Source organism: Daphnia pulicaria, chromosome 1 (genome assembly GCF_021234035.1).
Source record: "Daphnia pulicaria isolate SC F1-1A chromosome 1, SC_F0-13Bv2, whole genome shotgun sequence".
NCBI lineage: Eukaryota > Metazoa > Arthropoda > Branchiopoda > Diplostraca > Daphniidae > Daphnia > Daphnia pulicaria.
The window spans coordinates 13,565,881-13,580,828 of NC_060913.1; the positions used below are offsets into that span (position 1 = coordinate 13,565,881).

General features: G+C 41.4%; 1 protein-coding gene across 6 annotated transcripts in view; it reads left to right on the top strand.

The window, feature by feature from the left end:
• Positions 1–14,948, top strand: part of LOC124330698 (zinc finger homeobox protein 4-like) — an 87,935-nt gene that overhangs the window by 67,477 nt on the left and 5,510 nt on the right. The window lies entirely within an intron of this gene.

Here is a 14,948-nt window from a genome sequence, read left to right on the forward strand (position 1 = left end):
GAAGGCAGCACACACAAACACCTGCACAGACGGGAATCCGATGAGGTAGAGGGATTAATTAGTTTTCCTTAGCGGGAGATTCCTGCATTTTGAATAAATTAATTGCATCGGCGCGCGTAGCAGCAGCCAAAACGGCCACGTCCTTTCTCTCTCTCTCTCTCTCTCTCTCTCTTCGGCTCTTCATCTTTTTTTTGGGTTTTTTGTTTTGTTTTCCTCTTTTTTTTGTTTGGGTGGAAGAAAATGTTTTCCGAGTGGAATGAAGAAAGAAAGAATGAATGAAATAAAAGGAAAGAAGAGAACACAGTACGACAGCGGGGGTGGTCGTGGCTTGTCTTACTACATCACCTGGGCCGCTGCGTTTCAGATGGGGGTCGGCCTTTTTTCTCTCTCTCTCTCTCGTCCTCTCCAGTTTTTTACTTTTTCTTTGATTTCGTTTTTCATTTTCTCGTTTTTATTCCCTTATTGTTTTGTATTTATACATATCATTCTAGTGATTCAGATGCCCCCTTTTTTATATATTATTTCATTTTTTTGTCGACTTTGACTCGGTCTCGTCCGCCGACACGTCATTGTTTTCCCACCGTTTGAAAAAAAAAAGCCCCGTCCAATTTTTTCAAAGGAAATAAAAACGAAATCAAAATGCAACCAACAAACCGACGTTTTTGCCTTGTTTCTTTTTGTTTTGATTTATCAACGAAAATGAATAAAATAAAAAAAGCCGTGCACTAATTGCGTAACAGAAAGAATAAGCCAAAAGAGTAGCCTACGACGGGAGGAAAAAAAAGTCTCGGGTTTATTGTTTCATTCTCTTGTTGCCTTGACGAAAAAAGAGGACTGTTGTCGATTGTTTCGATTCGGTGACTTGTACACTCGGATTTGAAAAGTTTTTTATTTTATTTCTCCCCCTTTTTTATTGAACACAACAGCCATTTTGGAGCGCGGTGCGTTTCGCGCTCGGTGACTCGTTTAAAAAAGGGCAAAGAGAGAGAGAGAGAGAGAGAGAAAAAGGGTGGCCTCCGGAGGTGTCTCTTATTTTCTAAAAGAGGAAGAAGAAGAAGAAGCTCTGGCTCGCGCTCTCGGTATCAAGGTGCGGCGCTAATGGCAGCACTCTCTTTTTGTCGAATAATAAGACAGACAGATAGAAAAGACGAAGAAGAGAGAAAACAATCAAACGTGTAGATCTATTGGGGGCGCACGCGCATCTGGTGTAATATATGTCCGTGTCAAAGCTGAGAGACCTGCAAGTCGTTGAATTCAGCTCGCAACTATATATTTTTTTGATGGAAGCTTTTTGCTTATTTCATTGCTCCGCCGACGTTTTAAGTTCCTCTTTCTACGAATCAAAAGAATGCAGGTCATTGTTTGTTTGAATGAGCGAGCGAGCGCGCCACCTTGACGCTGCCTTTTTGTTTCAGTCCGAGCCCGAGAGAGAGAGAAGGAATGATGAATCGATTGGAATTCTCTTCGTATGTATCATCCGAGCCCGAGAGAGCTGGAAATTCAAGGAATTTTTTTTTCTTTCTTCTTTTCCCGTATTTTATTTATTTGGTTTCTTGTGTAAAAAGGTCACGCTCTTTGGCAATGGGCAGCAGCAGCAGCAGCAGCAGCAGCAGCAGCTCACAGCATCTTCCCATTTTTGTGTTGTTCTCCTCTCGTCGTCGAGCGAGAGTCAGCTATCCGGCTGGCAAGCTCTCTTTTCGACATCGATCATAACCGTTCCCTTCATTTGTCTCCCGCTGCGCTGCCAAGTTCATCCCGACTTGAGTTCATTACGCCAGCGTCCTGCTGCCGCTTACCTTAAAAACCCAGCCAGATAGAAACACTATATAGGACTCGCTTTTCTTTATTTTTCTCCTCTCCCATAAATGAGTATGTGTGTGTGTCTACCTGGCCATCTGTTTATGTGTGCGTTGTACGCACGCGCTGGACTCGGCTCCGTATGTAGGTGAGCGCACAGCACATACTAAGAGTTGCAGGGCACGTGCTCGGGTCAATCGCGAGAGGTCAATCGCGTCGAGTACTTTTACTACTGCAACTACACCAAGGCGGTCTTGTAGCATGTGTGAGCACACAACTGACTTTTTTCTTTTTCTTTTTTTGAGAGATGTTTAAAATGCCGTCGTTGAAAAAGAAACAACACGGGAAAAAATAAAATAGGAAACATGGTGGATGCGCTCCAGGGCCAGCATCCACTAGAACCCTCATCATCATCTTTACCTTCTCGAGACCATCTGGGCAGCAGCATCTCTTGCTGGTTTTCTTCTCTCTCTCTCTCTCTCTCTCTAGTCTCAATCCCGCCCTATATTTAACGACCTATCTTAATTCCGATGCGTTAAGGTGTTGATTCATTTCTTTTTTCGGGTATAATGTTCTCTACCCACTGCCTCTCTATCTATCTATCTCGGGGAAAGGCCGAGAAAGAAATTTTGAATAAATAAATCGACATTCTTCTCTTGATGAATTTTTCAACTCCCCCGACTAGAAACATTTCCCCCCCTAAAAAAAAATTTCCCGTTGAAGAAAAGAAATTATTATAATAATAAACCACTATACGGTTAGAGAGAGAGAGAGGAATGGTGTAGCTGTCGGGAGAGAGAGAGGCTGTGATTCGCTCAAGTCATTTGGGTCCCGTCAACGTTTTCTTTTATTTCCTTTCTCGATCGCGTCCGTGTCCTAACGTGAGCAGACAGTACGATATTAAAAACATCAACAAGTTTTTTTCTTCTTCTTCTTCTTCTTTCTATATCTCGAGTGCTATCTCTCTCTTTCTTCATTCCATTCGCTTTTAAGCTGTCGAGCCTTAACGAGCGTCTGACGCATCCAATGGCGTTTGGCTGACTAGGAATCATCATCATCGCCCGTTGTCGCTGCGTCCTCAGTCTCGTCTGTCTTCCGTGTTTGGTATTTCGCCAATTGTCTTTAGAATAAAGAAAGAATCTTTTATTTTGTCTTCTTCTTCTTCAGAGGTCAGACCTCGGCGGAAATTTCGGGTTTTCCGTTCGAGTTAATCATCTAAGAAAAAATCGGGGAGAGATTCGGTCGATTGCGTCAGTTTATGTCGAGTTGGCGTCGGCGGATAGGAAAGGCGGAGCTTTTTCCCCCAGAAGAAGAAAAGAAGAAGAAGAAAAAACGCGCAGTGACCAGGGGTCTTAATTAATTTAGAAAGATGACGTCAGCATGACGAGGTCCGTTTCCTTGTTCAAACAGAGCGCCAAAAGACTATGCCCACTTTAATAATTCCCTAAGACGGGACTGCCATATAGCTGCTGCTGCTGCTGCTGTCGAGGATATTTTTTCTTCTTCATCTTTCTTCTTCAACTCCTTCGTCTCGAAAATGTCCAGAAAGAAAAGGGGGGGAAAAAAAACTCTGCCATGTCACCGCCACTCATTTCATCTGGCTCCTCTTTTTTTGATTTTGATTTTTCTACTTGGATAGATCCCCATGCGTGGATTGTACGCCTTCTCTTCTTTCACCTTCATTATATATTTCTTTTTTCTTTCTCTTGATTCTTCTACTTCTTCTTCTCCTACTCGATGGTAGAAGCAAACAGCAGCGCACCAAACACAAGGTTTCTTCTTCTTCTTCCTGACTCAGCTCCCTCCGCTCACTCTGCGTAATTAACGCCCGAGCCTCTGGGTAATTACGACCCGTGTGTTGCCGTGAACGCCTTAGCTCCTGCTTCTTTGAAGAAGAAAAAAAGAAATGTCTACGACGTATGAATATTACTCAAGAGAGAGAGAGAGAGAGAGCTCTACCTTTTACACACACACACAAAAAATTCCTTTTCTTCTTCTTTTTGTAGTCGTCATTGCTCGTTTCGTTTCGTTTTTTTCTTTTAGATAGTTAAATAATGACCGAAGGACCCCGGACGATCGTGACCAAGTTGGGGTCTCTCGGATCTGATAGTTTCCTTTTAGACTATTACGGAACTATTACTAGACGTCTTGTAGCACATAAATATTGAAGGATATCACTCTCTACATCATCATCACCACCATTACGATTTCAAAGTCGTAAATGTGTTTTTTTTTCTTCTTCTTCTTCTCTCCCCTTGGTGAAGTGATGACCATAGCAAAAGCTATTTTTTTATATAAAATTTTCGAGGTTGTATCGGGGAAAAAAAAGTTTTGACGGGGATTTTTTTCGAGGTGACGGTTGTAGTTTGTTCTCATCGATTTTTTATTGACGTTGAAACTTTTTTTTTCTTTCTTCTGGATAACTCGGCGCGTTTATATGTTTAAAAAAAAGACGAGGGACGCTATACTTCCTGCCCACCTGCGAGCACCGGACGGGAAATCATGAATCGATTACACGAAACGCTCAGTTCCAACCCGACAGACACGTGAAGAAAAAGCGACAGATCAATACCCTAATAATAATAAAATCATCATCATCGTATATTGCAGCAAACATTGAATTATTTCCATAGCGGAGTATATCTTTGGAAAATGCGTTTTTTTTTTTTTTTTTCGCTTTTTCGTTCGTGTCTGTCGGATTGGAAACGCTCCCAGCATAAGAATCGGCATGGCGAATTCCACAGTCGAATGTGTTCAGGTTTTTTCTTATTATTATTTTTTGTCGTTTTTATAATTATGGAAAAAGAGGAGGATGGCGGCGTCTTGAGAGAGCGCATACCTTTGGTGTCTTCGAGTGACAATTATCAGTGCCAGAGGGCAGGCACTTTGAAGACGAGCGGCTTCGTCAACATCCCACCGCTATGTTTTTATACACACACATACCTCCTATAGGTATCTACAGGGTACTGTAGTTTGTGTATTTTATCCATCGCAGCTTTTATTTGTTGCCTTCCATCTTCTTGCATCCTCCACTCGATCGTCCTCTTCTCTTTTTCGAGATTCTTTTGACTGGGCTCTGGTGGAATAAGACTCGCAACTTCTCCTGGGCAGCAGCAGCAGCAGCAGCAAGTAGTGTGCGCGCTCTATTCACTCTCTCACACCTGGGCTCAACTTTTTATTTCCCTCCCCCACTTCTTTCTCTCCTCTCCCCCCACATCTTTTTTTTATGATATTTCTTCACTTTTTCTTCTTCTACCTTCCAGCCCCGGTCCATTAACATGCCAAACAGGTTGTGTGTGTGTGCTGTGCTGGGCTGTGCCATTGTACTTGGCATCCCACAGCAGAGGACTCTGGCAGAGGCCATATCTCCTCTTCTTGTGTTCATGTCCTTGTCTTATTTCTCCCCCTTGGAAAATCAGCTGGAACAAGCGGAGACACTGAATAATAGAGACCAAAAAATAAAAACCAGCGTTCACGTCTTGGCCTATACGGTTGTACACACAAGGAAAAGGGAATTGAAGGGACGACTCTTAATCCTCTTTATGCATCTTTTGCTCCTTCTAGTAAAAAAAAAAAGGAGGGACTTTACTTATTTATGGAACACACAACCCCAACTCTCTTTGGGGTGAACACTTTTTTTTTCTTTTAGAAATAGGAAGAGGGGGGGGACAGGTATTGTCAAAAAGACATCTTCTGGTGCAGCCAGTAGGAGCAGCAGTAGTAGATAAAAGAGAGAAAAGTAAAGTAAAAATTCAAATAGTCTATGTATTATAAATCTCTTTTTTATTTGTAAGAAGAAGAAGAAGAAGAGGTCCAATGCGTGCATTTTCATTGTCACGACTAATGGCCGCCATCTTTGGGGGCTGGCAGTTCTGGCTGGAAAAAAAAGGGACTTATCAATCAATCTCTAACTCCTTTTTTTTTCTTCTTCTTTTTCTTCTTCATTTTACTTTATTCTCTTTTGGGAAGGGGATTTCACCATCAAGAAAAAAAACATTTCTTTTCATTAAATATATATATATTTTTCCCCTCTAAATTCCCCTCCACCTTTTTGATTCGGTGAGGGACGAGGGCGAGCAGTAGCTTTTGCATCACCTTGTTGTAACGGATGGGGGAGGTGAGAAGAAAGGGACAAAATGGGCGACATGTTACTTTTTTTTTATTTTTAAGTAGTGCGGCCTTTGGAAAATCACGTTTTACAACGTAGCCAAGAAATCTATCGGCGGCAACTGATATTGTGAGCAGGGCGCTATCTTTGGCCCTTCCTGGGATTGCCTTGTAGTCTTCTCTCTCTCTTTACTCTCTTGCCCAGTTACTTTGATCCTTCGCTAACCTCCCGACATTCCCACCCCTTATTACTTACCAGTGCTACTACTCCACACATGTATGTGGAGAAAGAGAGAGAGAAAAGGATTTTTCAATCAACTTAAAAGGCCCAAAAGAAGAAAGAAAAAGATGGAGGGTAGAATGTGTGCGGAGAATTCCGAGCCCAAATTCGTGTGCGCTCACACACACACACACACACACAGTAAGAAGGAACACGAAGGTAGAAAAAAGAGGAAGACAATCGAAGGAATGCTAGAGTGAGACCCCCAAATGCTCGCCTATATACCTCCTTTCACAACACGGACATACCTCTGATATCGATTTCAATGATCGATCTGCTCTTTCTCTCTCTCTCTCTCCACATGACATCACCCCCCTAAAGAAGAACTATGGTTCCCTTTTTTTATATCTATTTTTTTCCCACATGTTTGGATGATATTTTTATTTGAGTTTTCTCATCAGAAACCACAGAGGAAGAAGAGGAAAAAAAAACGGAATTCCTCAGAGTTTTTCTTATTGTTGTTCAATGAGAAACGATCGTCTTCATCAAAGATGGACTTTGGGAGATTTGTGCGAGATAGAGATGATAAAACAGAGGAGATTTCTCGATTCCGTGAAACCAAATAATTCAACAGGTTTTGTCTTTCAATTTTTCCCGCATTTTCGTTTTCTTTTTTTACTTTTTCCGAGGGTGGAGTTTGGAAACGTCGTTGCCGACATGATATCTTATACAATATGTAATGGCGTCTCTATCTCAATCGAAATCTGTCGTCTGTTCTTCTCCCATCAAAAGCAAAAAGGACGCTCACAATAAAGGCCAATACTTGAGGGGGGGAAATGTCTCATTTTGCCGTCCGTGGGACACTCTTTTATAATTGATTGGGTCACTGGTATGTAATAAATAGCAGCGGGAAACAAAAGAAGGCCGCTGTGTCCGCTCACAATGTGTCCGTCAGAATTGAAAATGACCGAAATTGTCGGGGACGACCAACGTCAAATCACTTCCTTGACTACGATCGATCCGCCTAGCTTCATTTTTTTTCTTTTCTTTCCATTAAATTAAATTTCACAAGTTTGAACGCGGCCAACTGGCGATAGCCATTTGATTATTCCGTCTGCTGCGGTTATTTATTTTTGTGTTTGTGCAGTTGTCTGTTTTCCCTTTTTTATTGATATGTTTTTACTCGTCACACATGTTTCACAGTATTTTTTGGACTCTATTACTGTTTGCGTACGTGCTAACTTGAGTGAAAGGAAAAGACAAAAAAAAAAAAACCACCGCTGCCAGGCAATGTTGTTACGTTGTTGTTTCTGGGGCTTCGTTCACCGTTAGGACACGGGCAAACAGCACACGGCCAGCGCGCAAGTGTTCAATCCTTTCAAAAGCTAAACGAGTCCGTGCAGCAGTCTCTTTGTAGCCGAGAAATGTGATCAAAGGACGAGTCTCTTGGTCGAAACTGGTCACGTCACAATCAGGTCATTCGTTAAATTATCCACTAGAGAGAAATACATTTCGACCCGTCGTTGATAAGCGCCGCATTTTCGAATAGAAAATTAATAACCTGGACATGTTGGGTGTAATGGAAATGACACAAAAGGAGAAGAAAATATTAGAGTCGGTAGTTTCTTCTTCTTCTTCTTTTTTTTCTTTCTCAAAGTTCTTTTGATCCGAACGTGATGGATTTCGAACTGGGCGGATCAAAGAGGCGCGAAAAATGGGAGGAGGGTTGAAAACATGGTTGTTGTATGGCAGCCATCTTCCAGCAGCTTCTTTTCTTCTCCCAAAACAACAAGGAGAGCTAGACGACTAACTGTGAGAGTTGCACCGTGGCACTTTGGGGTTGAAGTTGTGACAGAGTTGGAAGAGGCGGAGTTTTCTCAGGTGGCTCTCTTCTTCTTTTTTTATTATTTCCTTCTTCTTTTTCTTCTTCTTCTTCAGGTGTCCAAGCTAAACATGACCCCCATGAGAAAGGTAGAAGAGAATCTTAGTATAAATAATAATACACCCAACATTTGGCTGCTGCCCTATAGCCTACACACGTATAGTATAAACCGTTTTATTGAATTTGTTTCTAAAAGCTTCCGCGCCGCCGCCACACAATCACAATCCTCTCTCTCTCTTATTTCTTGTCTTTCTTTCTCTCTCTATATATAGAATTATAGATAGGCGAGCTAGTCGAGTATATTTCCCCATGTCCCTCGAGTATAAAAGTGTCGGAAACTTTGCGCGTTTTTCAATCTCTCTCGGATGGAGCATCAAACGAACTAGGAAAGTAAAAAAAAAAAAAGGTCAACATCATTGTCCGCCCAGGTGTGACCCCTTAAGGGGACAATCGGCGCTTCGACTTTCATTAATGAAAGGCGGCCATGCCCAGGCAGCTGAGGGCTAAGAAAAAGCCAAAAATGGGGGGGCTATAGCTTATTCGACGGACCGTACAAACATGACTTACCACCATATACTTCGGGATGCCAGCTACTATATGTGTGTGTGTGTATGAGTACACTTCACACCATTTAACCCCGGTGCTGTGAACGCGGACAATAGAGGCAAAAAAAAAAGTCATTTATGAAAAGAAGGTCATTTTGAAAATGAAAAAGAGCCTTTTGGGACCAGAGGGGGTACTTATTTTTTTGAATTTTTATAAAAGAGAACCGGTACTGGGCCTAACTGACTGCTCTGTGACGGTTGATATGGATATATAAAACGGGGGAGGAGAGAAATGCTTGAAAACTTGTCAATTTCCCTTTTTTGGCGACCCTTTTTTTTTCTTTCTTTTGCGCTTGTCCAGTTGACGTTTGCCGGGTCCGAGCGCGCCCGCCGACTGAAAAGTAAAAAACTTTTGATTAGAAATCAGAAAATGACGGCCAGGAAGAAAATTCTCTTTATTTGGTGTCCCGTGACTGGAGCGCGCAGTTCACTGAAGTATAATCAATTCGATTGCGTGCTTTCTGTGAAGAGTCCCAAGAATAAAGGCGGAAAAAGAAGTTGGAATTCCTTCAACTTTTTTTGTCAGTAGGAAATTGAACGTTACTTCTTTTGATTGAACTTGCTGATTTATCTTTTCTCTTTTTTTTCTTGCTTTTATCTCAATAGTTGAGTGAGTGCTTTTAAGTCGAAAGAAGCCTTTCCTTTCTTCCTCCCTCGCTTCTTCTTTTTTAATTTTATTTCTTTTCTCTCTCTTCTTCCTGATTTTTTCCCTCCTGTCTCGACCAACACGGCCCATTATAATATATATCCGGCTGGACTCTTTTATTCTTCTTCGTCTTTCATGCACAGCCAACAAAGTACCACACAGCATTGGCCCTTTTTTTTCTTCTTTCTTTTCTCTCGTGAGCTGCTGGACACACATGGGTCCGTCACACAAGAAGAAGGGAAAAAAAAGATAGTACACATATACATATATATATACCGTGGGGTCCCCCCTTCTTATTCTTTTGTGTGGAAATGGCATGCAAATTCCTCAAGTTTCCTGCCTTTCTTCTTTTTTTCTCTCTGCTCTTTTCCCTTCACAGTTTCAGAAAGAGAAAAAAAAAACCTGCCATTCAAGTTGGACGGCACGGCATGGGATCGACATTCCCATTGAAGGAAACAAAAATTCAAAAATTTTCGACGATTTTTTTTTGTGTCAGATTTTTTCCCCCGTGTGAAAAAAAAATCACACACAAAACTTTTTGTGTAACTTTTTTTTTCTACCCTTTTTTTCTGGGGGGGTAGTAGGTGGGACGCGGTTATTTCTGCAATAGAAATTGTGTGTAACAACCAGCGCGACTTTGAACAGAGAGGACCGTTGAAGCATTGAAATCTCCTACCATAATTTCATTTTGATTTTTTACGACGCTATTGGCAGTAACTTTTTCCTTTCCCCCCCCCCTCTAAAGAAAAAGGCAACTTTTTTGCATCAGTTATATATGTTTGTGACCGTCGACTTCCTTTTTAAGCATTTTTTTTTCTTTTCTTATAAAGTCAAAGAAATGCGGAAATTTAGCCGCCAGTCATCGCAAGATTTATTGCCATTATTCTCCTTTATTTGGTGTGGCAGAGACGGGGAATTCTTTTAATTTGGACAATTTCTTTTTTCCTTATTCAATTGCCCGTACTCTATTGATCTTGATCACAGACGCGCACTTTGAAACGACTGAAAACACGGCACACGGCACACGGCTGTTGACGATACCAGAACGCTGATAACAAGAAAACAAAACATTTTTATTCTCTTTCAAAAAACAAAATTAAAATTTGGTTGTTTTGTATATTTTCGATTTGATTATTTTGAAAGATGAGAAATTTGGGGTTTTTCTTTTTTTTTTTTTTTTTTTTTCTTGAGAGAGATCCCGTTAAAAGTATTTATTATACATATATTTATTTATCTTTTTCTCTCGTCTAAAGAAAGAAAGAAAGAATGAAAGAAAGAAAGAAGAGAAATGAGAGAGAGAAAGATGGACGGGCAGGCAGGGCAAAGGTTAAGCAGCGCTGTCAAGCGGCCGGTCGCGCTGCATGGTGCATGCCATAAGTGAGGGAGGATGTATATAAAAAGTATAGAAGCAGAGCCAAGGAAAAGGTGGACCCCACTCTTTTCCCGCAGCTTTCAATCCTCGGAGATGGGGCTGACTATCAACCAGCCACATCGCAAAAGCTTTTTTTTTTTCTCTTTTTCGTTGGACGTTGTTTGTTACCTGCATACGCCAACTTACAAGGCCAAAATGTTAAAGAAAGAAGAGAAGACGAAAGAGAAAAAAAAGAAACCCCTCGCTGTGGATGACTCCTTTTACGTCCGGACTCTTCTCTCACAGCAGTCAACCCCCGACAGTGTGACTCTCTCTCTATGTGCGAGCAATACCTATAAGAACACACGGAGCATATTATAAAACCAACCTCTTCGTTCCCTCATCATCCCGCATACCACCAGCTCAACCCAACACACACACACACACCACACAGCTGTCCATTTAAATATACACGGCAATAATCCACGTGATCTTTCAAATAATTAAACACTTTTTTTTTTCTTCTTTCAAATTCTTCCTTTTTTTTATTTTTTTTATTTGTGGGCTTCATATACCATCCGACCATGATGATGATGATTAGAATATTCCGGTGTAGCGCGTGCCGATCCAGCCGGAGAGCACGATTAGCATATTCATTCAACGTCATGTGTATCTCCGTTTGCATTCGATCTCTTATTGTTGTTCAGAGTCTCTTTTCTTTTCTTTGATTGTTAAACAACGACGAAGCGAGCAGAAAAGAAAAAGGAAAAAAGGAACAAATCAAAAGGAGAATCGCTCCGAGTCCTTACAAATCCGGCCGCATGCAGCGCCACTCTATTGCGCAGAAAAAGAATAAGAAAAAGAAGAAAAAAACAACTTGATTGCAAATTCCATCCTGAAAAAAAAAATGCGGTTTGGTGGTGTATTGCCTTGGATGGACTCCTCTCTTCGGAGGAGTCACTTGAATATTCATGTCACCGCGGTCAATCAAACCGCATTCCGATCCGTGTGGAGTCTAAAAAAAAAAATATTAGATATGTAGATGTATGTGAGTCTCACGACCGGAGCTAGGATGTGATTCACCGGCTCTATACGATCTCCTTATTTTTTTCCCTTTTGATTTTTTGGTTATGCGACTGCGACTTAAACATATTCCGAATCCCCCCATTGCTCTTGGGGCCAGCACGTCTTTTCTGATTGATTTCGATGGGCTTGGGTTTTTGTAATGAGCTTGACAGTGCCGAGGTCTAGAGAAAATTTTCATTCATTGAGCAAACTCCTCGCGGACGGAACTAATGGCGTGTGATGAATTGAAACAAATTTTCTCTCTTTTTTTTTCTCTCAGCTGCTTGGATTTTCATTCCACTCCGCCCCCACCACCACCGCCACGATTTTGATTCCATTATATCAAAAAGAGAAGACGTTTGAAAATGTTTAGCTCTTTTATGTTGTCCAGTATTTAGAGAAGAAAAAAAGTAGTAAACTGTCATTAATCGTTTTGAAAATCCCCTCCCTACAATCGCGCATGTTCTTTACCTGCGCGCCCGTAGCGCTGCCGACACAACAGCAGCAGCACCTGGGCACCAAACTTCTTTTTCCTTATTTTTACGATTACTGCTATATATCCCCCTCATCCAAACACACACACACACAGAGTGGAGAAGAAAAGAATCTTTTGAGTTTGCACTCGCGCTTTTGTGTCAAAAAAGGTTAAAAACTTTAGACATTTCCTTGAAGAAGAAGAGATTTCTTACCTCTAGATATATATTATATATGTTGTTCACATCCCCCCTCGGTTTCCTTTCCTGCCCCCTTCTTTCTTATATATTATACCGCCCGCTAAACTTGTACAAGCAAAAGGTGACACATCTGCTGCCGATGCTGCTTTTTGATTTTTCCAGTCGAGGTTTTTCTTTTTTTCTTTTCTGGCTTGTTTTTTTGTTTTGTCTGGGACTTGGAAAAAATCAGTTAGGCAAGGTAGAGCACGTCTGTGGAGTCTGTCAGATTACCAGAAATAAGAGAAAATAACAAACTAGGTACAAAATGCTTCCTATCAACTTGGCAATAACGGACAAAGTGGTCGGTTGATGGACAGCTGTCGATCCAGATTTCGATCTCTTTTCTAGTTTTTTTTTTCTCGTCTCTCCATTTTCGTTATCTCGTGACTGCGGTCCGAAACGTCTTTTTATCTTGTACCCCATCACCGAGAGGGAAAGAAGGAAAACATTTAGTTCAAGTTAAAAATATCAGCTTGTGTAATTAAAAATGGATAAAAATGATGCGGGTGTGGTCGCCCTTAAATCGCAATTTCATCTTCTCCCCTTCTGTTGTATAAAAAAATAATAATAAAACGAGGACAAAATCTTTTTTTTTTAACGAAATTATATTCACAACGGTTTCCAAGTTGAAGGATAGGGGGGGGGGGAGAACAGAGAAAAGTGACATTTCGGGTATTATTATTATTTTCTATGCACAAAGAACCCCCTCGTTACTAATTCCTACTTTCTTTCTTTCCCTTTTACATAATAAATAAATCCCTCCTTCCTGGAGATTTCTTTTTTTTTCCTCTCCCTACACAGTACATGTATCAATGCTTTTATTTCAACCCAAAAAAAAAAAAAAATGTTGGAAAAAAAGGGGGCGCTCTTCTTACGTGAGCGGTGCTTAATGGTCTCCCTTCCGCTCCTCATCATTTTTCTCTCTCTCCCCTGATTTTTCTGTGATCCGTATCACACACAAACACACACGAGCAACTGCTTTTTATTTCTCATTCTACAGTAGCAGCTTTTTTCGGGGGTTTTGTTTTGTTTCTTTCCGATGGTGGGGTGATTCAATGCCCTTTTTTTTCTACTCCCTTATCTTCTCTTTTTTCTTCTTCTTCTTCTGTCGGCTGTGCATCGGATCGTTTTGTTCTGGCCGTGGGATCATTGCAGCTCTTGTGTTTAGATTTTCCAGCGTTTTTCCGTCCTTTTTTCCCCCAATTTTTCCCATCAGAAAATGGGAACACACGCTACACACCCAATTCAATGTAGGATAATCGATCGAAGCTTTTTTTGGCGGAGAAGATTCGATGGAAAATAATAACAACATATTTTTTCTTTCTTTCTTCCACCCCAACTCCGATGAATTTGTTGTGTGGTTGGTTTGAAATTTGATTGCGGTCTACCTTGGCCGGCAGCAGCCATGTTGATCCGACTGAATTTCAATCTCAAAATACATTGGGTTGTTTTGTAAGTAGCTGCTCATTTCAAAAAAAAGGAAAAAAAAGGAACTGCGCTGCTCCCATCCTGGGCGCTATTTAAGGTAGAAACGCGCAACTGGAGAGCCCTGTCGAGTCTCGGGTTCTTCTCGACCGGAACCAGAACGAAGAAAACTGCCGTCGGATCAAATTGCACTTTTCAGGCGGAAAGATTATTACACATAAACAATCTATATATAATATATGTACACGCTTAATTAAGAAATTGTTCATTCATCCGCACAAGAGGGGCCAGGGCAGGCTCATCTTCTTTCCAATAGACGAGCAGAACAAAAGGTAGTGAAAGAAGATGGGGGGTGGGGGAGAACTGTCATCGAGCTAATTACGTCGAGACCCTCTTGCCGGACTGGACTCTCTCTCTCTCTCTTTTGTCTCGGGGTTTCTTCTTCTTGCGGTCGGTTTTTGAGTCAGAAATGATTAGCAGCGCCATCGGGCGTGACCCCGATGTGCACTGGAACGTGCATATTACATCAAAAGCGCGGCGTATCCTATATAGTATATAAGAACAGAACCCATTCACAGTGCACTCTCAATAGGTTTCTTTTATTTTCTTCTTTCTTTTTCTTCTTCTTCTTTTCATTCCCCAATGTGCAATAGACGAGGGCCCCCCCCCCCCAACACACATCGTCGTTCGTCGTATATATATGTACTTCTTCATCTTTTGTTATTCGCCGGTCACCGGCCTTCATTAGGCCTCAATCTATGTGATAATAACATCGACGGGCCTCTGCTGAGTGGATGGGGGACTCTCTTCTTTTATGTGGGTAGGCCCACTCTTTTATCACACGCATTTAAAAAAACAAGAGAAGAGGGGGATTTCTACATCCTCAATTTATCTCTCCTCTCTCTCTCTCTCTCTCTCTCTCGTGTGTGTGTATGTGTGTGGGTTTCACTCCCACATTACACGAGCATTTACTAACAACTACTGGGGGAGAGAGAGAGAGAGAACGTACTAGTGTGAACGTGGTATAAAAGTCTCTGTCTGCCGATTGAATCATTCAATCAACTTGGAAATGAACGGAAGAATTTCCGGTTGATTCATTCTTTTTTTCTTTTTCTTCTTCTTTTATTAATTGTCGAG